At 45.7% G+C, this 21,211-nt stretch overlaps 1 pseudogene across 1 annotated transcript; it reads right to left on the minus strand.

The window, feature by feature from the left end:
• Positions 1–231: 231 nt before the first annotated feature.
• On the minus strand, positions 232–20,912 carry LOC307064337 (solute carrier family 25 member 3-like; annotated as a pseudogene). The gene is made up of 5 exons: positions 20,883–20,912; positions 19,698–20,569; positions 5,997–6,139; positions 2,546–2,803; positions 232–351 (listed from the first exon to the last, which is right to left on the minus strand). The product of its transcript is annotated as a solute carrier family 25 member 3-like (transcript).
• Positions 20,913–21,211: the final 299 nt, after the last annotated feature.

A 21,211-nucleotide genomic window follows, 5' to 3' on the forward strand; every position in this document is an offset into this window, starting at 1 on the left:
TCTGCCCAAGCCAGAGGCATGGGCATTGGGTATTCACATCCTAGCCTGAGCTCCATTGCAGGTTAGCCACTGACTGCCCATCTGTTAGGCTCAGGGGACCCAGAGGTGAAGGGGCGTGGCCCTGTCTTGGAACAACACTCTAGCTGTCTGGGAGACATGTGTAGACAGACAGCAACAGCGCCTTAAGATCCAGGCTAGAAAGAAAGACAGTTAGGGGCTGTGACCTTAACCCTAGAGGTTGAGGTTGGCCCCGGAGATGGCAATGCAGGAGCTGGGTCTGGAAGGATGGTGAGGAGTCAGCCAGTTGAAGAAGGAGGCTGGGAGGGGAGGTAGGCCTGCCAGGCAGAGAACCTGCAGGAGGAGGGACCCAGGAAGTCAGAGGGGTAGAAAGGGAAGACCTAGGCTAGAGTGGTTGGCAGAGACCAGATCACAAGGGGTCATGATGTATTGCCAAATCCAGGGGTAGATTCGCCCCAGGGGGCTAGGGGAGCCCTGAAGGTCATGGATGGGGGAAGGAGGTCTGACTTGCAGAGATAACCCATTCAGAGAGGAGGGAGAACTAGAGGAGGGGATGAGGCTGGGAGCAGGGTGCCTGGGAGGGTAGTGTAGGAACCAAGACCAAAGGTGACCGTGACCTGAACAAGCGTGATAGAGAAGGTAGCCCATCAAGACCTGTTCAGAAGAGAGAATGGATAGCCTGTGGGAAGGGATTCCCGGGGAGTTGCTGGTGGTGCCAGCAGTTCGGTCCTGGAACACAGAGGTTGAAATTTCCCAGGGAGAGCTGGAGCCAGGGGAGAGGGCTGTGGACAGAAGGTTCAGGAGAGGAGTGAGGGGTTGAAATTCCCCAGGGAGAGCCGGAGCCAGGGGACAGGGCTGTGGACAGAAGGTTCAGGAGAGGAGTGAGGGGTTGAACTGGAGGTTGGGTGGAATGTGGAGAATGACAGTTCTGAACGTCCAGAAGTGCTGAGAAGCCAGCAGTGCTCAGTCACCCGGGTAGGCATGGAAGAGGGAGACCCTTGGACTGTCCCTGGGTCTGGTTTGTCAGGAGGGTGCGGGGAAGGACTGGGGCACAGGTGTGCGGCTGGAGTCTGGGCCTGGTGAGGAGGGAGCGTGGGGCCAGGGCACATTCACAGACTATAAAAATTCCAGGATCTGAAGGAAGCCACAGACAAGGCTCATGTCATGAACTTCTCCAGACAGTAACTGTTGGTGCCAGGATGACCCGTGTTCAACCTTAGGGGGCTCCACAGTTAACAGGGGCCAGACCCCAAAACAGCCGCTTTAAGCACAGCATTTGCTGCCCCTCTTCCTTCCTGCAAGAGGCTGGCTGTGTTGCTGGATCAGCAGGAGCATCTCATCCAAGCAAGTGTCTCCCTGGGCGACCGCACTTCAGGACACGCAGGCCCAGGACCGAGTGGACAGCAGGAGTGCTGGACCAGGAGCGCAGGGATATCACCCACAGCTCTGCCACTGCCCTTGTTACTCTGCCCATGACCCAGGTGAGCACCAAGGTCCCTTCCAACTCTTTGAAGCCATTAATGCCAACTATGAAGGAGAACACACCAAAGGAGAGAAATTTTTTTTTTTTTTTTTTGCGGTACGTGGGCCTCTCACTGTTGTGGCCTCTCCCATTGCAGAGCACAGGCTCCAGATGCGCAGGCTCAGCGGCCATGGCTCACGGGCCCAGCCGCTCCACGGCACGTGGGATCCTCCTGGACCGGGGCACGAAGCCGTGTCCCCTGCATCAGCAGGCAGACTCTCAACCACTGCGCCACCAGGGAAGCCCCCAAAGGAGAGAAATTTTAAGAGAAGTGGCCATAGGGCAGATTGCAAGCTCTCTCACAGGGCAAGTGAAGCTCACCCATGATGGAGTTTAGGTCCAAGTGCCAGGGCCTGGTTGGGAGTTTAAATACTGTTGGAGAGCTCAGGGAAAGGAGAATTCCCCGTGCACTCGGGAGGAGGGGAGGCCTCTCTCCCTGATGACCATCTCTGTTTCTGTTCTCAGGGCAGTGTCTCAAATGTGTCACACTGGCCACCTTTTTAAAGATCTTGGCAATAGACAAGTCCAGTAAATAGGACACCTGGAGTGTGCCAGGTGCCATGCTAGGTGCTGTACATGTGCACTTCTCAGCTTAAAAACCACCTCTGGAGGTGAGTACTATCATCCCCACTTTTCCTATGAGGAAATCGAGGCTTGGATGGGTTAGGGAACCCGCCCGGGTGGCTGTGCTGGAATCTGAACGCACAGCTGCTGACCCCAGGTCTATCTGCCCACAGGGAGGCCCAGGGACCTTCAGTCTGTCCAGGCAGAAAAAAGGATCACTGCTATCGGGCCACAGAGTTTTCCGTGGACAACACGAGATGTTTAATTCACCCCGACGGTCCAGGTAGGTACCCCCAAGGAATTTGCAATGTGAACAGCAACCTTAGAGAAGTTTTAGGGAGACTGATTTTATGGGGTTTAGACCCCTGGGAGAGGCAAGCCCCCTAAACAACCAGCGGCAGGGCCAGGCTTGCAGCTGCTGAGAAACTGTTACCCTCTCACAGGAACACGACCCGGGAGCAGCTCCGTTGTGACAGCGTCTCTGTGGTCTGAGCACCACACATCTGCCTGCTGCTCTGCTGCTCTGCTGCTGACAACAGGATGTGACAGACCAGCCCCAGGGCGTGTGAGCTGCGGGGTCTGGGAGGAGAGCAGCGTGTGCTGTGAGGGCTCCCCCTCTCCTCCTGAGGCCCCCAGCGCCAGGTGTGGACCTCCATCTGTGCGGGCATCGCTCACTCCTAATGCAGCCTGGCAGGTGCTCTGCCGAGGGGAAGCGGGATGAGGATCTGGCTGCAGCCCTGACTCATTTTTGTGGCAGGAGATTGATGAGCTTTTCGAGGGGGACTGCATGCGCTCTAGTTCACCGCCTTCAGGAAAGGATCAAGCTGGTGGAAACGAATTCAGTCATTCCGATTTAGGGAAACGCGTCTTGAGGCCTTTCCCTTCCTTTTTGGGTCACTCCTGGAGTCTTACATCTTCAATTGCTTTTTATTCAAAACAAATTTATTTCTAAAGCATTGGCCCATTGTCATTTGAGAAACTTTATTCAGAGTGGAGTTGAAGGAGCTGGTCGGGTACCTTCTAACCACAACTTGGGCCTGCAAAGACATGGTGTACTGTGCCCCACTGTATTGATATTTTGCTTTTAGAAGGATGGCTTTAATGTTCAGACACTATCTGACTGCTGTGCCCACTACAATTATGGATAATTATGATGTCTTGCTGAGAAATCACAGTGGGATATGGGCTCTGTAGAAGAAAACAAACTGACACACACGTTCTTGCCTGGTAGCTTCAGAATCTAAATAGTCGTATTTAGATTTCAGTCATGGCGTGAAGCGTGACAAATTCTCTCATGCTGTGTGTGTGTGTGTGTGTGTGTGTGTGTGTGTGTGTGTTTGGGGGTGGGAGGTGTCACTAAAAGTACTTCTAAAGAAAAAACCCTTTCCCAACAGTGCAAGTGGAGGTAATCAGTAATCTAAAAGGAGGTAAGAAGTGGGGAAATAAAGGACTAAAATTTTAGGGTATTTTAAGACTGAAAACGAGGCTTTGTTTGTAACATACTCATAAAGAGAATGTCAATCTTTCAATAAAGGCTGCAATTACCGGAGTGACAGTCCTCTGGTTCTCATTCCTTAATACAGCAAATATTGATCACGTGCCACCATGTACAAGATTCCAAGCATGCCAGTTTTGAAAAATAATAGAAATCCCTAAATATCAAATTCTATTGCTATACATGTTACAATCACTCATTGATAAGACACATTTTTTTAAATTACCACTATTAGATTTGTAAAGGTTAATATGCTTTTTTACTCAGTGATTCAGATCCTGGAACAGACCCTCATAAGGACAAACCGTTTTTAAAATATAGTGGAAGCATTCATCACGTAGAATTAATCCTGGCATTTGATGTCCTAGTGCATTTCCAGAGTGGGCCACACACTCTTTCAAAGAAGTGTTAAATAAGAGAGGGTCCTGCATAAACAGATGGGGGCGAGAGCCTGGATAGACAAGGGGGATGAGGGAGCAGGTGGGCCTGGAAGCAGAGCAAAACACAGGAAGGAGAGCAGGTTAGAGGAGCAAACTGGGTGAGCCAGCTCGTATGAGAGAGGCTCAGCTTAGGTGAGGTTTACACGTAGCTTTCCAGAGCCTCTGCGGACAGTGACTGACTTCTGTCCAAACCCCGCGGTGAGGCTTGACTCACAGTTCCGTGGCTTCCTAGCTGCGTGGCATGTTAACTCAGTTTGTCATGTCTCAGTTCCTCATCTGTAAAACAGAGCCCTTTCTTATGGGCCTGTTGTGAGGACTCAGTGGGTTCATCCTTCTAGACCAGGGGTCCCCAACGCCCTGGGCCACGGACCGCGACCAGTCGGCGCCTGTTAGGAACCGGGCTGCACAACAGGAGGTGGGCAGCGGGCGAGCGAGCGAAGCTTCATCTGCCGCTCCCCATCGCTCGCATTACGGCCTGAACCACCATCGCTCGCCTTACAGCTTGAACAAACCCCACGCCCAAACCGGCCATGGAAAAATGGTCTTCCACGAAACCAGTCCCTGGTGCCAAAAAGGCTGGGGACCGCTGATCTAAAGGGCCTGACACAGTGTTCAGAAAGTGTTAGTCATTATTATTCAGAGGAGTGAGTGGGTATTTTTCATTGTTTGACCATCCACCCTCCAAATCTCTTCCTTTTGTGTGGGTCCTGGTGGCAGGCAGGGCTTACCCTGCGCAAAGAAGGTGGAAGCTGGGCCTGGGGGCAGCCAAATGCATGCCCCCTCCTGGAAGCTTAGTCCTGAGGGAGCCAGACAAAGGTTCTGACCACGCTTAGAGATGATTTGCAGAGCTGGTGGCCTTGAGGAAGGGGTGGCTGGGCTGTGTGATGGGGCAGCCAGGCTTTGCCTGTGGTAAGTTGGCATGACCCCGGCTGCCTAGCCTGCCTAGCTCCGGCCTACTATTCTTCCAATAAATACCTTTTCTGCTGAGTTAGCCAGAGGTCGTCCTGTGATTCGCAACCAAGAACTCTATGAGGAGCCATGCTCACTGGTGTTGTCAAACACCACTGCCCCTACAGATTGGGGGAGGGAGCACTGCCCTCTGCAATCCCCTCAGACTGTGGAAAGAAGCCAGCCCCCAAATCCACCAAAGAACCCAAGATGACCTCAGAGTTGCCCAGCAAGACCCCAGGGCAGAAATCCCACATAGGGAGATCTTGGCAGACTGCTCTGAAGGGCTGAAGCATCGTGGCAGAACCCTTAGGAGGGCAAGACTGGGATGAACCACACACTGTACCTCTGAACTTGGAAATGGCAGGGGGCTGGGAGGCTGGGGTGTAGGGGAGATGAATAAACATTTACTCAGGGCCTAAACCGTGGCTTTTGGGTCTCTAATCCTTTATTACTGTGTTCCTGCCAACTGCTTCTTTGCAGGGAACATCAGAGTTTTCTGCAAGTGGGGCAAGGGTGTGTTTATCAGCTTGTTGCAAATTACATGGTAAACACCATCCCCCTGGTTGAGGCACTTACTGAGTCTCTTTGTTAGATTAATAAGATTACAACAATCTGGGCAGACTTTCAAGTGTTTATTTTCAAAACCTTATTTCAGAGGGTGGTGGTAACATAGTACCAGGCCTTTCTGAATTCTGCATGTTTCTGCTCTAAGCATTTATTTCTCCACATATGGGGCAGAAAAGGTCATTAATCCTCAACCTCTGACAATTTATAGTCAGTGCCCTATAGCCCATTTTTTGATCTTGAACTTAATGCTTATTTTCACACCTTCATGGTGTCACCCTTGTCCCACAGACTTTAAAGGGCAGACTGTCCCTCAGTTTGTAACTATATACATTGCAGCAAAATTGACTCAAAGCAAAATTCTGTAACACAAATGCTATTTTCCCGTTGACTCATATTATTACATGATGGATGTTGCAGCTCCTTGGCAAAAACACGCCACCTCCACCCTCAGGGCCGTGAGGGAGAGTTCTGGGGGACCTGGGGGCACAGCTGGCATGGTGGCCGGGGCAGCTTTTTTCGCTGCACTGGGGAACGTCCCATCATGACTTACTGCGCAGCTCTGGGCCCTGTGTGCTGCAGGGACTGCGGGGGGATAGGGATGACTGAAAGCCATGCCTGCCTTCACCGCAGTTCCCCGACACCCTAAGTGGTCTCACACTCCCGGCCCAGGTTGACCAGTTCCCTCAGCTTGCCACGCCCTTCCCCACCTCGTAACATCCATCCAGACCCAAGCACAGGGCTGCTCATCTGGGACTCATCCCTGAGCTCTCAGCCTTCCCATATTCCATAGTCATATTGGTCTCTGGGCTCCCCACCTGGTTTTAGATGTGACTGCCTTCCTGTCTGATTCTCTCATAAGGCCTGTACTCTTTGGGGGCATTTCAAATTCATCTTTATATCCTCCATGGTGAGCTTACAATGTACCAAATATTGGGAATTTACTTATTGTTAAATGAGTAAATGGATGAATGAATTAAAAGATGAATGAGTACATAAATGGAGACACAAATAGTAGACAAAAATCCACTAATAGGAGATAAAAATAGTAATTAGCTTTATCTAAGGGCTTTTCAGTTTACAGAAATTTAATACTCATGAGCTTATATGATCCTCGTGGCAAATTAGAAAGGTAGTTACAGGACTTCCCTGGTGGTCTAGTGGTTAAGATTCCATGCTCCCAATGCAGGGGACCAGGGGTCGATCCCTGGTCAGGGAATTAGATCCCAAGTGCCGCAAGTAAGACCCAGCGCAGCCAAATAAATAAATATTTTAAAAAAGAAAAAAAAGAAAGGTAGTGGGCTTCCCTGGTGGCGCAGTGGTTGAGAGTCCGCCTGCCGATGCAGGGGATGCGGGTTCGTGCCCCAGTCCGGGAAGATGCCGCGGAGCAGCTGGGCCCGTGAGCCGTGGCCCCTGAGCCTGCGCGTTCGGAGCCTGTGCTCCGCAATGGGAGAGGCCGCAACAGTGAGAGACACGCGTACCGCAAAAAAAAAAAAAAAGAAAGGTAGTAACAATTGTTTGAATTTCACGAAGAGGTTAAATAATAACAATAATAATAGCTCTAATGTCTGAGGACTGACTGTGTGTCAGTCACTCAAACAGCGTGCTCTGTTAATCCTAAAACCACTGTGCAAGGTAAACCATCATCTTTTACAGTTGGAGAAACTGAGTCTCAGAAACTTGTCTAAAGCCAGAGCCAGGATTGGAACCCACATCTTGGGACTCCAAAACCTGTTTAGTCTCTGACACAATATTGGCAGACAGAGGATGGAGCCAATTCCAGCCAGCCAAAGTGTCCCTGAGCTAACTCTTGAAGGACTAAAGTGAAGATCAGTGAGGGATGGACAGCCCGGTCAGTGGGACTGACACGGGCAAAGGAAGGGAAGTAGAAGCAGGCAGGCCAGGCTTGGACCCTGGGACCTGAGAGACAGTGTGAGGTGTGGGCAGTGGCGTGGAAACGATCAATGCCAGGGGCCAGGGGGAACCATGTCATAACAGGCCTCAGATGCTCTGGGGTAAGGTGCTTGGGCTTTATTTTCTGCCCAGTGGAACAGAAGTGGGTGGGATGAATACTGCAGGGCCTTTGAAGTATTCTTCTATGTTAAGGAAGGAAGAAGCTAGAGGCAACAAGACCAGCCTACGGCAATAATTTGGACAAGCCATAAAGTAACCTTGCACGTGTAGTGAAGTAGAAATAAAAGGGGGAAACAGATCTATGAGATGTTGAGAATATTTTCCATACCTCTCTCCTTCCCTGTTCTTGAAAATCTTCCCCATCTTTTTTTTTTTTTTTTTTTTTTTTTTGTGGTACGCGGGCCTCTCACTGCCGTGGCCTCTCCCGTTGCGGAGCACAGGCTCCAGACGCACAGGCTCAGTGGCCGTGTGGGATCTTCCCGGACCGGGGCTCGAACCCGTGTCCCCTGCATTGGCAGGCGGACTCTCAACCACTGCTCCACCAGGGAAGCCCTTCCCCATCTTTTGCTGGTTCAGGCCTCTGTGCTTCATACTTAGTATTCCCTCTACCTCAAGTGCTCTTTCTTCTCCACACTCCCACCGACCTGGAGAACACCTATTCATCCTTCAAAATCTTGTTCAGATGTAACTCTTCCAAAAAGTGTTTCCTTACTACAAGACTGATGGAGTTAATGATCCCATTTTGTGCCACCTTTATACTTTGTACATAATTCTGTTGGGGAATCAGCACCAATGTTGGTTTGTTTACACATATCTATCTTCCCTGACAGACAGTGAACTCAATGGTTGGGACTATTTTCATCTTTGTGTTCCTGTGCCTAGGGCAATGCCTGACAGGCACTAAGCACGACGTTGAATGAATGAATGAATGCACGCACGCACGCATGCCTGAATGAGTAAATGAGTGAGTGAAGACATTATCTCCTCTCTCTTTTCCAGCCATTCGGATGTCCAATAGAAATAAGCTACACTTGTCTTTCTCTCTCTGATGAGGTACTTTGCTTTGAAAAATGCCTTTAATTTAGACTTTGTTTTTGTAAAATTAATGAGTGTCTCATTTGGCAAGTTTGAAACATTCAGACCAAGCAAAAAATGGTTGGGGGAAGGGAAAGGAAAGCAGAGGAGAGAGGGGAAAGTTGGTGGGGCCACTGGCCTGCAGTTGCAGTTTTCCCTGAGCATGATCAGGAAAAACAAAACACCCAGCCCTGGGCTTGTCTGTTAACAAGTGACCTCAGACAAAGGCTTTGCTTCACCTCCTTCCATTAGCTTACAAGAGGAGCCAAAAGGAAAAGACTTTGAAAATGGTGAGAAACACCATAAAAGAGACATATTATTCTGCCTGGATGAGAAAATACGACCTTGTGAATGAAGTGCTGGATTCCCATGCTCACCCCCAAAAAAGATGATTTTAATGTTAAATGTATTCCTTTCACTTACTAAGACATCCATTAATTAGGGAGAAAACATTTTCTAAAATATAAACTTAAATCTGTTAATAAGCACAAATCTTCACAGAAAAGTAGGAAGTACATGGAGACTAGCAGCCTAACCTCTGACGGAAGCCATCTGTGACTTCAGAACAAGCATTTTTACTGACTGGAGGTGGCACACTGTTGTGAAATGCTAAATTAAATACCACTAAACATTATTATGCCTTCAAAACGTAGTTACAGGCTTCAATAAACACACTTTTATCACAAGAACACACAATCTAAAGCCAAAATAATTTGGTTTAATGTGCCAAAAATATGCTCACCCCATACATTGTTAGAAAGAGCAGTAGGAAAAGAAATCTAAACTTTGCAGCTAATTCATTTGATGGCAGCCAACATCTCCTATCTCCCTTGGCAAGAGGGCCATTTTCTATGTTGTATTTTGCACACAGAAATCTGCATAGAGTGATTTGCATACCAAAAACACACTTGTGAAAGAAACTGTTTGCCTAGGGGCCAGGGAGACATCAGGTTGCCGCGGTTGGCTTCTATACTCACAACAGACTAGGCTACTTGCTTTTCATTTCCCTACGCACTGCATTTCCCACAAAGGGTTATGTACTTTATGATGCATTAAAAATTAAAGCAAATAAATCCTGTATATAACCAAGAACAACAATACAACACAACACAGGCTAAATCTTTCCATGCTAACCGCCTTCCTTTACTAAGGGACTGGTAAAATAATAAGTGCTATAATATACTGAGCTTTTATTTTATACCATGTGTTTTACAGGATTTATTGCTAATTCTCACAATCAGTCTTCAAGGTAAGTGCTGTGGTTCCCCATTTTCCTTATGAGGAAACTATGACTTGGGGAGGTAAGGTAACCTGTCAAAGCCATGAAAAGCCCAGTGGTGAAGCCAGGCTTGGAAGCCTGGTCTGATTGCTCCACCCTTTCCTGCCACCCCCACCTCCACTGTCTCTCTTTCCCCAGTTTTGCCAAGACCATTGTTCCATTTCCGAGGGCCGAGTCCGGGGGTCTGAGGCGGTGGGGACTCATGCAGGGAAAGGTATACCACTTCAGTTTCCTGGCATTGTTTCTGACTGGAGCCTGGAAGCAGGACAGCCAGTCTCAAGGCTCAGTGAAGGTGGCCAATAAGCTAGCTCAGTGACAGACATGGGGTGAATGGGCAATGGCCTGTGATTCAGAGGATGTGTGGGGGGAGAGGCAGATTGGTCGCTGCACAAAGAAGGTACATGGTAGTTGAGATGCAATGGAACCCTCCCACTCGGTGCCCATGCGCTATCACTGATTCAGGGCCAGCCCAGCTGTATTCTTGGAAACACAGAATGGTTTTGTGTGTGCTTAATTATAATGCTACTTACGGAGAATTTATCAGCAGCAAATTGGATGCTTGGTGTATTTTTTTTTTTCACATCTTTATTGGAGTATAATTGCTTCACAGTTGTGTGTTAGTTTCTGCTTTATAACAAAGTGAATCAGCTATACATTACATATATCCCCATATCACCTCTCTCTTGCGTTGTCTCCCTCCCACCCTCCCTATCCCACCTCTCTAGGTGGTCACAAAGCACCAAGCTGATCTCCCTGTGCTATGCGGCTGCTTCCCACTAGCTATCTATTTTACATTTGGTAGTGTATATATGTCAATGCCACTCTCTCACATCGTCCCAGTTTACCCTTCCCCCTACCCCGTGTCCTCAAGTCCATTCTCTACATCTGCATCTTTATTCCTGTCCTGCCCCTAGGTTCTTCATAACTTTTTTTATTTTTTGGCTTGGTGTATTTCTTTTTTTTTTTTTTTTTTTTTTTCCGGTACGCGGGCCTCTCACTGCTGTGGCCTCTCCCGTTGCGGAGCACAGGCTCCGGATGCGCAGGCTCCGGATGCGCAGGCTCAGCGGCCACGGCCCACGGGCCCAGCCGCTCCGCGGCATATGGGATCCTCCCGGACCGGGGCACGAACCCGTATCCCCTGCATTGGCAGGCGGACTCTCAACCACTGCGCCACCAGGGAGGCCCTTGGTGTATTTCTTAAGGAAAAAAAATTGGTAATGGCTCTTTGAAATTTGTTCATCTGATGAATCCTTTGCATTTTTCCGGTACGCAGCATTTGAAAGAAATTGGCCATTTCTGGAAAGTCAGTGGGGAGAAAAGTGCAGAAAGAAAAGACTGAGGGTGACTATAAAAAAAAGGTTTACAAACATTTTCTTTCTTTTAAGATGTTTCTTTGTGTGTTTCTTCTCACCTGGTTTCTCTTTTACAGAGCATGATAGCAAACTTTAGATCTAATCATATCTCATTATCCATGGACCGCCATTGTCCAGATTTCTGGTTTTGAGACTTCATTATGGATTAGTCACTGTTAGAAAGGAGTTTTTCTGACACTTTCAGTAATAAATCCCTTGTGATATGATCTATAGTAGCTCTGTCTCAGAGCAATTTCCAAGCTAAAGGAAGTAATGCGACAACAAAACTGTTTTGGGGGCAGGCAAATCTGGTTTGAATCCTGGTTTTCTCACTATGGTTTTACCTTACTTTGAGCCTCAGTTGCCTCGTTTGCGAAAAAAGGAAAAGAATATAAGGGCAAACCCTGGTTGCCTACCCAACAGCCATTTGCCTCGTCTTCCATGCTAACAACAACAGAAAATCTTGGTTTTGCTCAGGACTCCACGTGCCTAATCCCCGCAGATGTGTCACATTGATCTAAGTCCTCCGTTCTTGTTGTCAATGATTGGTTTATAGGGGCTACAGGAAAGCATGTGACCTAATTCTGGCCTATGAGGCCAAAGGGGAAATCAGCCAGAAGCTTGTGAGAAAGATTTTTCTCTCTGATAAGAGAGACATGTGAAGAGAAAGCCCATCTGCCTTTGCCTTCCTTGCTTCCTGATCTGGATGCTGTTGCTGAGATGTGATGCTTGGTATGGTGGCAGCCATCTCTTGAACACAAGGGGAAACATCATGGACACACTACAGATGGCAGAGAAGAAGGACCAAGAGCGCCTAGGTCCCTGGGGACAATACTAATCTACTGAACCAAACTTGGTCCTCCTGTCTCCAGATTTCTTGTTAAAAATCAATGTCTTTATGGTTTAACCTGTCGTGTAATAATAGATTTTGTGTTGTTTGCAGCCAAAAAAAAAAAAAAATCCTAACTTATACAAGTAACAAACTCACAAAATGGTTGTAAGTAAATGATACATTGTATGTAAAGTTCTTAGCACAACGCTTGGTACAGTAAATGGTTGCTATAAATATTAGTAACAGCATTTATCAGATATAGGTAATGATCTAAAAAAGCAAAAGTTTCAAAATACAATACAGATGAATAGGTGAATGATAACTGATTTAGCGCAACCAAAAAGCTTTATATTCTTGGTAAGAGTTGGGGGAGACATTAAGGTATGAGAAAATGATTACAGTGACAAATCCTCATATCTGGCAGTAGGATGTAACTACAGCCAGAATTCGAGCACTACTGGGGATGAAGGGACCATGGTTCTTTGCCAGGTTTCCATCCATCCTCTTAAAAACGGACAATCACCCTGTCAGCAGCTCCAATTCCTGTCTGAAGCCTGACAGTTAAGTGTATTTGTGACAATTATGTGAATTACCAGCCTTGCAAAGGGGCAGAGTTCTTTCAACTCACAGAATCTCTTTCCAGAATACCAATTTTTTTTTTTTTTTTTTTTTTGGCGGTACGCAGGCCTCTCACTGCTGTGGCCTCTCCCGTTGCAGAGCACAGGCTCCGGATGCGCAGGGTCAGTGGCCATGGCTCACGGGCCCAGCCGCTCCGCGGCATGTGGGATCCTCCCGGACCGGGGCACAAACCCATGTCCCCTGCATCAGCAGGCGGGCTCTCAACCACTGCACCACCAGGGAAGCCCCAGAATACCAATTTTTACTAGTATTTTCTGAAAACATGTTTTATGTCTTTATGACAGGAAAGAAATACTGATATACATATATTAAAAATATAATAATTTAGAAATATCATTTCCTTAGAAATAGCCTACCATTTTGGAGCACTGTGGTAACTCACAGGACTACCTATAGTTTAGACATGAAATCACCAATTTTTGAAATAACCTACTAGAACACAAACTAAAAATACAGTAAAATAACATGTGAAAGTACCTAGCTAACAGAGGTAATATCATATAGTAGATACTCAATAAATAATCTTAGAGTAAACCAGATATTTTCCTTCACTCTATGTTTTAGTAGAGGCAAATGACAAGATTTCAAACTAACACTGAGGATTAAACACACGCACACGCATACTCACATCCATATCCATTTATGTCTAGAGTCTGTGTATATCCATCCACAAAAGCCCTATGCCTTCTATAGTTATTCAACAAGCATTGATTTTCATAGCATTGATTTTCATAGCTGATGGCCCATGAGGCTTTACAAAGCTTTATGCAGAGGCTTTACAAAAAGTTATTTACAAAATAATCTCTAAATTATTAATCATATTCAGCATATTATAACAGAGAAATTAATCAAGGATTTTAAACAAAAGGGGATTTTAAACCACCAATTCCTGAATGTTTCTGGTTAACTGAGATTTTCTTGGACACTATACATACACCTGCTTTTCGCAAAATCCATCTGTTCCCCTTTCTTCCTTACAATAGAGGGCAAAATTGTTGGTGTCTCAACACCTTACATTGTGAGATGATTCTCCAAAATTAATCATCTCTGCGTCACTAGAAACGAAGAGATTTTTCATTCCTTAGAGGCAATTTCCAGCCTTCACAACATGGTGGATTTTTTCCTACTCATTTATATGGAATTTAACACATCACAGACAGCAGTTTACATTTGGAGCTGTAGTCTTAACTTGATTGAGGAAGATAGAGGTAAGGGCTGTACTTTAAGGAAGAAATAGATATTTAAGGTGCATTTTATAGTCTTATGATATTTTTATAACAGCTTTATTGAGATATAATTCACATACCATGAAATCCACCCTTTTAAAGTGTGTAACTCAACAGCTTTTACTATACTCACAAAATAGTGCAGCCATCACCACTAATTCCACAACACTTGCATCACTCCAAAAAGAAATCCCATACCCATCATCAGTCACTCTCATTCCTCCCTTCCATCTCTCAACTCCCACTCCAGCCCCTGGCAACCACTGATCTACTTTCTATGGGTTTGCCTAATCTGGACATTTCATATAAATGAAATCATGCAACGTGTAGCTGTGTCTAGCTTCTTAGCATAATGATTTCAAGGTTCATCCATGTTGTAGCATGTACTTTATTCCTTCGCTTCTTTTTACGGCAAATGGTACTTTATTCTCTTTTTATGGTGAAAATATTTCATTGTATGGATACACAACATTTTTATCCATTCATCAGTTGATGGACATTTGGGTTGTTTCCACTTTGGGGCTATTATGCATAAAGCATCACATGATAGCTTTTTTTATGGAGATGAAATTCATTTAACACACAACCATTTAAAAGTATAGAATTAAGTGGCATTTAATTTTTCACAATGTCCAACTACCACTTCTCTCCACTTTCAAAACTCTTTTATCACCCAGAGGAAAATACTTCATATCCATTAAATAAGCACTTTCCATTCCCTTCACCCCGACCCCAGGTAATCACTAATCTGCTTTCTGTTTCTATGGACTTGCCTATTTTGATATATTATATAAAAGGAATCATACAATATGTGACCTTTGGTGTCTGGCTTCTTTCTTATCCAAGTTGTAGCATGTATCAGTACTTCATTCCTTTTTATGGTTGGATAATGTTCCATTGCATGCATATATCATAATCTGTTTATCTCTTCAACCACTGATGGACATCTGGGTTGTTTCCACCTTTTGGCTTCTCATGGTATTTTAACATTTCACTTGTCATCATCCTAGTCCAGGGTACCATTCTCTCACCTGGATTGCAGCAAAAACATTTTTTTTAATTAATTAATTTATTTTTGGCTGTGTTGGGTCTTTGTTGCTGCACGTGGGCTTTCTCTAGTTGTGGCGAGCGGGCGCTACTCTTCGTTGCGGTGCGTGGGCTTCTTATCGCTGTGGCTTCTCTTGTTGCGGAGCGCGGGCTCTAGGCTCGTGGGCTTCAGTAGTTGTGGCACGCAGGCTCAGTAGTTGTGGCTCGTGGGCTCTAGAGCGCAGGCTCAGTAGTTGAGGTGCACAGGCTTAGTTGCTCCGCGGCATGTGGGATCTTCCCGGACCAGGGCTCGAACCCACGTCCCCTGCACTGGCAGGCAGACTCCTAACCACTGGGCCACCAGGGAAGTCCCCAGCAAGAACATTTTAACTAACCTCTCTCCCTCTGCTCCATTTCTCTCCAGACAGTAAATTGAAGGTCATTTCATGCTCATAGTCCTTCGAGGGTTTTCCAACGGCTCTAAGAACACTCTAAGTTAGAATCTTCAACAAGAACTACAGAGCTTGTGGTGAATGTCTTCCTGTCTACTTTTCCTATTTCACTTCACATCACGCTGTCTGCAACTGAAGGGCTCCAGCCAAAGTGAAGTCTTAGTTTCTCAAAACCATCAGTCCTTCTCTTTCTTCAGGGGAAATGCACATACTGTGCTGTGTATCTTCTCTTTGCTGGTCTACCTCCTACTTATCCTCTAGGTATCATCTCAAATGCCACTTAGATGTACAATCTTACAACACCCTACACTTCTTTGCAGCATTTGCACAATTGTAATTTTTTTTCCACTAGACTTTAAGCTCCACAAGGGCAAAGACCATGGGTTGTGCTCCTCATGAGAACTCTTCTGCCTAGAACAATGCTTGGCACATGGTAGATGTTGATCAACAGTGTTACAGACTGGGGTACAGGCAGAATTAGCAAATTGTCTCTAAAATTTTGGATACTCTATAACTGAAGGTCTTAAAATATGCTAACTAAAATGGACACACATACAAACAAATCTTAGTTATAATTACATCGTTAGCATCCTCTCTACTCACCAACCCATCCAAATAATAGCATTTAGGAAAACAAAACAAAGCTTCATAAATAATACTAAAATTTAAATTTCCTTTCAAATAGTTCTTTGCTCATGATTTAAAAAATAATTGATCTTTAAGATCACATAAAACAAGCATACTTTAATTGAATGGTTGCCTATCAAAATGTGATCTTCTGACTTCAGAAAATTATTCTTGCCTTTGAAAGGATCTGAAGAAAAACTTTCTAAAGACACACTTGTACAGCAAGGAAAAATACTCATAACATTAATACTTTGATTCTTTCCAATCTTTATCAGTGTGGTTTAACATGTAAATATGGCCTTTGTTTTTCAAGATTTTACCTACTCTCTTTATTCACTTCTCAAAAGACAGATCAATGGATGAGATTACAGCTCCCTATCATGAAATTAATCTCAAATACTTGAAAAAACTACTTTTAATCACCACCTGGGGGAAAAGATAAATAGCCCAAGCTAGCTTTTTTAGCTGTAGGAACTAAAGCTTAGAGGAAAAAATTAGAGAATGTGATAGGGTAAAGCCTCTTGTTGAAACTGCAGTACCACAAATTTTTTAAAAATTAAAATCACTGTTTTTATGATCATCAGTCCCTTCAAGTTAGGGATGAGGCACTGACCTGGTGCCGGAAATAATTTAAATATTAAATTAAATGTATTTAAGTATTTTGCAGTTTGATTACTTCTAAGTTATTACACAATAGGTTTTTCACAATTGAGACACATTACAAACTTTCCATTAGTGCAAAATAAGTAAAGTTTTATAGTATATACAAATAGAAGATTTAAAAAATATATTTTTTGAGGTATTAGAAAAAGCAATTTATGAAAAGTATAGTCATTGGTTATGTCAAGGTGGTGGGCTAGAGTGATGAAGAAAATGTGGACTCTGATTCAGACTATATCAATTATTAGCTTTATGAGCAAGCTACCTAGCTTCTGAGTCTGTTTCATTAGATATAAAATGGACTACTTCAAAGATTGAGATTGCATGAAAACGAATATAAAATGTCTAACAATACCAGACATAATCTATGGCTTTTCTAATTCTAACAGATATGCACGATTTCACAGAGTGGTAATTACAGACAAGGTAAAACACTGAATAGAAGTTTAAATTGTTCCAAAGGAATAGTAACTAGAAAAAAACACCTCATGACTCTGAACTCACATTATCTTTCTTCAATTATGCTTTATTCTTCATTGTTAGCTACCATGGTCCCTATTTATTCAGACATTTGTAAACTACCATGAACGATAAAAGGCAAATAGAAATCTAGGGACTGGGACTTCCCTGGTGGTGCAGTGGTTAAGAATCTGCCTGCCAATGCAGGGAACATGGGTTCGAGCCCTGGTCCGGGAAAATCCCACATGCCGCGGAGCAGTTAAGCCCATGCGCAACAACTACTGAGCCTGCATGCCACCTACTGAAGCCCGCACGCCTAGAGCCGGTGTTCCACAACAAGCGCAGCAAGAGAAGCCACCGCAATGAGAAGCCCGCGCACCGCAACAAAGGGTAGCCCCCACTCACCACAACTAGAGAAAGCCCATGCGTAGCAACGAAGACCCAACACAGCCAAAAGTAAAATTAATTAATTAAAAAAAAAAAAAAGAAATCTAGGGACTGAATATGAAAACTGCTGACCCAAACTAAGTAAACCCATCCTCTCAACCATGTCCATGACAGTAAGAATCATGCCAAACAGTTCTCCTTAGATTATACTTGTCTAAACATACACGTTGTATATTACAGAAATTATCTGGTGTTGTCAACAGAACAATCATGAAATACCACAGACCAGAATAATCGGTCTCCCACTTTCTTGAAACTCCATAGATTTTGTAGCAATTCCTTAAATTACATTACATTAGAAAGCAATTTACTTAATAAATTATTGACCAAAGCAACTTCCTACAAACATTTTACAACACTAGTCAAAAATATGTCTTAAAATTTTGCAAAAATGAAACTGCACAATTTATTTCCTCAAAATTTATCATTCTCCTTCCTTGAGAACTTTTCTTTTCCACAAACCTGGACACTAACTTCCTAGGGAAAGTGAAAGTGTCTTAAAAATACATAATGAGGGCTCCCCTGGTGGCTCAGTGGTTGAGAGTCCGCCTGTCGATGCAGGGGACACGGGTTCGTGCCCCGGTCTGGGAAGATCCGACATGCTGCAGAGCGGCTGGGCCCGTGAGCCATGGCTGCTGAGCCTGCGCGTCTGGAGCCTGTGCTCCGCAACGGGAGAGGCCACAACAGTGAGGGGCCCGCGTACCACAAAAACAAAACAAAACAAAACAAAAAAACCCATAATGACCTGTCTCCTGCATCCTCCCTAACAAAATAGGGGCGCTAAATATAAATTTCATTGCATCTCATTCACAAGTTCTGACTTTTTTCCTCCAAGCTCTTTATTATCCAGTCAAGACGTTCAAACATACTTAGACATTTTTTTTCTGTTAACCACTAAACAGTTTACTATTACATAGTTAAAACATTAACATATCCTAAGTTTGTGGTTTTTAATACAAGTTGTTAGGGCAATTGTGTAACATTTTGGTAAATCATATCAAATATCATATTGAAGTTTATTTCTTATTCACATTCTACAAACATCTCTAATTCACAGAATTTCACTAATTTTATAGTTTCCCCAGTCAGAGATGTGAAGGCTACAGAAAACTGAAAACGTGCCTTATAACTTCAATAAATTTTATGAACCTCAACCACTGTAAAGATCAATGAAATATCTACCACATTAAATGAATGACATTTGTTACATTAAAAGTGAGATTTTTTCCTTTCAAAATTACAAAAACCATTCTTTAATATTTAACCAAAATTTGTTGGAATTTGTAAGGTTGTGTGTGTGTGTGTGTGTGTGTGTTTAAATGTCAGGGTGGTATGATTTTCTTTCGATGTATGGCTGTTGAAAGCTGAGTTGTACAAAAGAAATCTTTAGAGAACAGAGACTTTTCTTTACATACTTATTCCCAGAGCCTGCCCTTCATCTCATTTTGGTTTTCCACATTGATCCAATTGTAGCACTTCCTGGAGCGAGCTAGGTTCTAATCAGCAACATCAGGAAGAGAATAGGACAAAGCCAAATGAGAAAATGCAGATTTCATGTCATGCTCTTTGAAAACAGTGAATGTTTTCTAAGCTATCAGGCAATGTAAGTCACAATTTAACGTTTAATAACTTTTACCTGTAATGGACATGAGCAGGAAATATGGAATGGGTCCTTTATCTATTCAATAGGTGCACGATTTCTACTGAGATGAGCACCATGTAGCAGAATTTTACTTTGCTCTGTCCCACATAGTTGTGCTGACCTTAAAACCTCATTAGTAGGCTATTCAGTAGTGATGCTTGGATAATCTCCACCGAATGGTGGATCAAAGAAGATGCAATCTAGAGGCACGAAATCACCTAACATTACTTCCTGTTAAGAATTTTTTCCTTATGATTGTGGAAAAGCTATTGAGTTAAAGCAACCATGCCGACTCCCCAAAGATAATGGTTCAAACCCCCAAAAGAAATGGTTGCAATTCTCTTGGATTGCCAGAAAGAAGGAATCAATCACTTAAAGAAAAGTCGGTCTGCGTGTTAAGTCACCTCTCCACAAACGTTAACATCCTACACACTAGTATTCTTTGAATGCAATCCTGCACCGAATCGAAATACTGGCCAACGGTGGCCACAGGAGTCATCCAATCCACGCCTACTTCGCTTCTTTAGGGATTCGGATGTTTGAGGGACCGGAGGGCGAGGCAGCTTGAAACAGACCTTGACCGAGTCACAGATGAACCACTGCAGCGCGGTCAGGGTGCCAATCATGATGATCCGGGCGAACAGGCCCTTCCACATGGCCCCGAACCCCAGGTTGCAGAGAACCTCAAAGGCCGTGCTGCCTTTCTCCTTGTTCAGAACGGACATGACGGAATTGGCCGGGTGGGACACGACGGCGCAGAAGACGCCAGCTATGTAGCCGGCCGCGAAGGTCACGGCCAGCTGCTCAGCTTTGGTGTACTGGCTCTGCGGCTTGGGCACCACGTACTTGGAGAGCGCCTCGACGGTGCGCTTGAAGCCGGCGAACTTCATCATGGTGTAGGGGATCTGCCGCATCCAGGGCGGCGCCACGCCTTTGTAGAAGGCCCACCGGCCCTCCTCACTGTACATCCTGGGGGCCGCGGCCCGAGGCGGCCAGGTACAGGCTGCTTCTCCACTCGTAGCCCTTCTCCTGGCCCAGGAGCTGTGCGTAGCGGGTCTATACGGAAGACTTCGTATAGGCCGAACTTGAAGAAGCCCTGCAGGGAGTAGCCCAGGAAGGTCGGGGCCCAGCCTCGGGCCAGGCCGCGCAGCCCGTCGTTCCGCACCGTCACGCCGAAGCCGCTCAGGATGCCCTTGTACTTGCCGGGGTCCACCTGCATGCGGCACTTTACTAGGTCCAGGGGCTCAATGGCCGTGTGCGTCAGCCCGCAGCTCAGCATCCCGCCCAGGCCGCACAGCTGCAGGTACTTTGTGGAGCCGTACACATAGCTGGGTTCCTCGCAGCCGCCGCCCAGGGCCTGCCCTTGAGTCGGCCCGCGCTTCTCACCTGCAGGGTTCAGTAACTGCCAGCGTCATACGTGGCACGTCACACCGAGCAGTTAGCTCGGTCTAGTCACACACTCCCCTCAGCCGGCGCTCCTTCCTCCCTCAGGGGCCCCGGTGCATTGCGCATGCGTCTGAGTTTACCCCCCGAGAGCCTGCCAACCCAAAGGTCAGGGTGAGGGACAGGCCGGCCGGCCCCCACAGGGCTTCAGTCGCGCTCTACCTGCACCTGCACACCCCCTACCATCGGCTGGGCTGCTTTGGGGTTACAATCCCGCTCCTGACATTTTAAGTAGGGGCATTGCCCCGCCCCTCACCTCCAGGACCGCCCTTTGCCCCGCCCTCATGCCTTCGGGTGAATGGACTTCTGGTAACGGCAGGAATCCCACCCCTCAGCCCTTCTTAGCCAATGGTCAGTGGCCCCTAGGTCTCACTTTCGCTGGTGGGTAAGGCTTTCCGTGCCTAGAGTGGCTTCTGTCCGGCTCAGCGGCTTAGTCCAATACAAAGATGCTAAAAAAATAAATCAACAAGTACAAACATGGGTAAACACATGAATAGGCAAGTAAATAGATAAGGAGGTGAGTGAGAGGGCGAAGAGTCGCCATGCACTGTTGCCTTCCTGAAAGGCTTTTCTGGAGTCCTCACT

The sequence above is a fragment of the Hyperoodon ampullatus genome, assembly GCF_949752795.1.
Source record: "Hyperoodon ampullatus genome assembly, chromosome: 2".
Taxonomy (NCBI): domain Eukaryota; kingdom Metazoa; phylum Chordata; class Mammalia; order Artiodactyla; family Ziphiidae; genus Hyperoodon; species Hyperoodon ampullatus.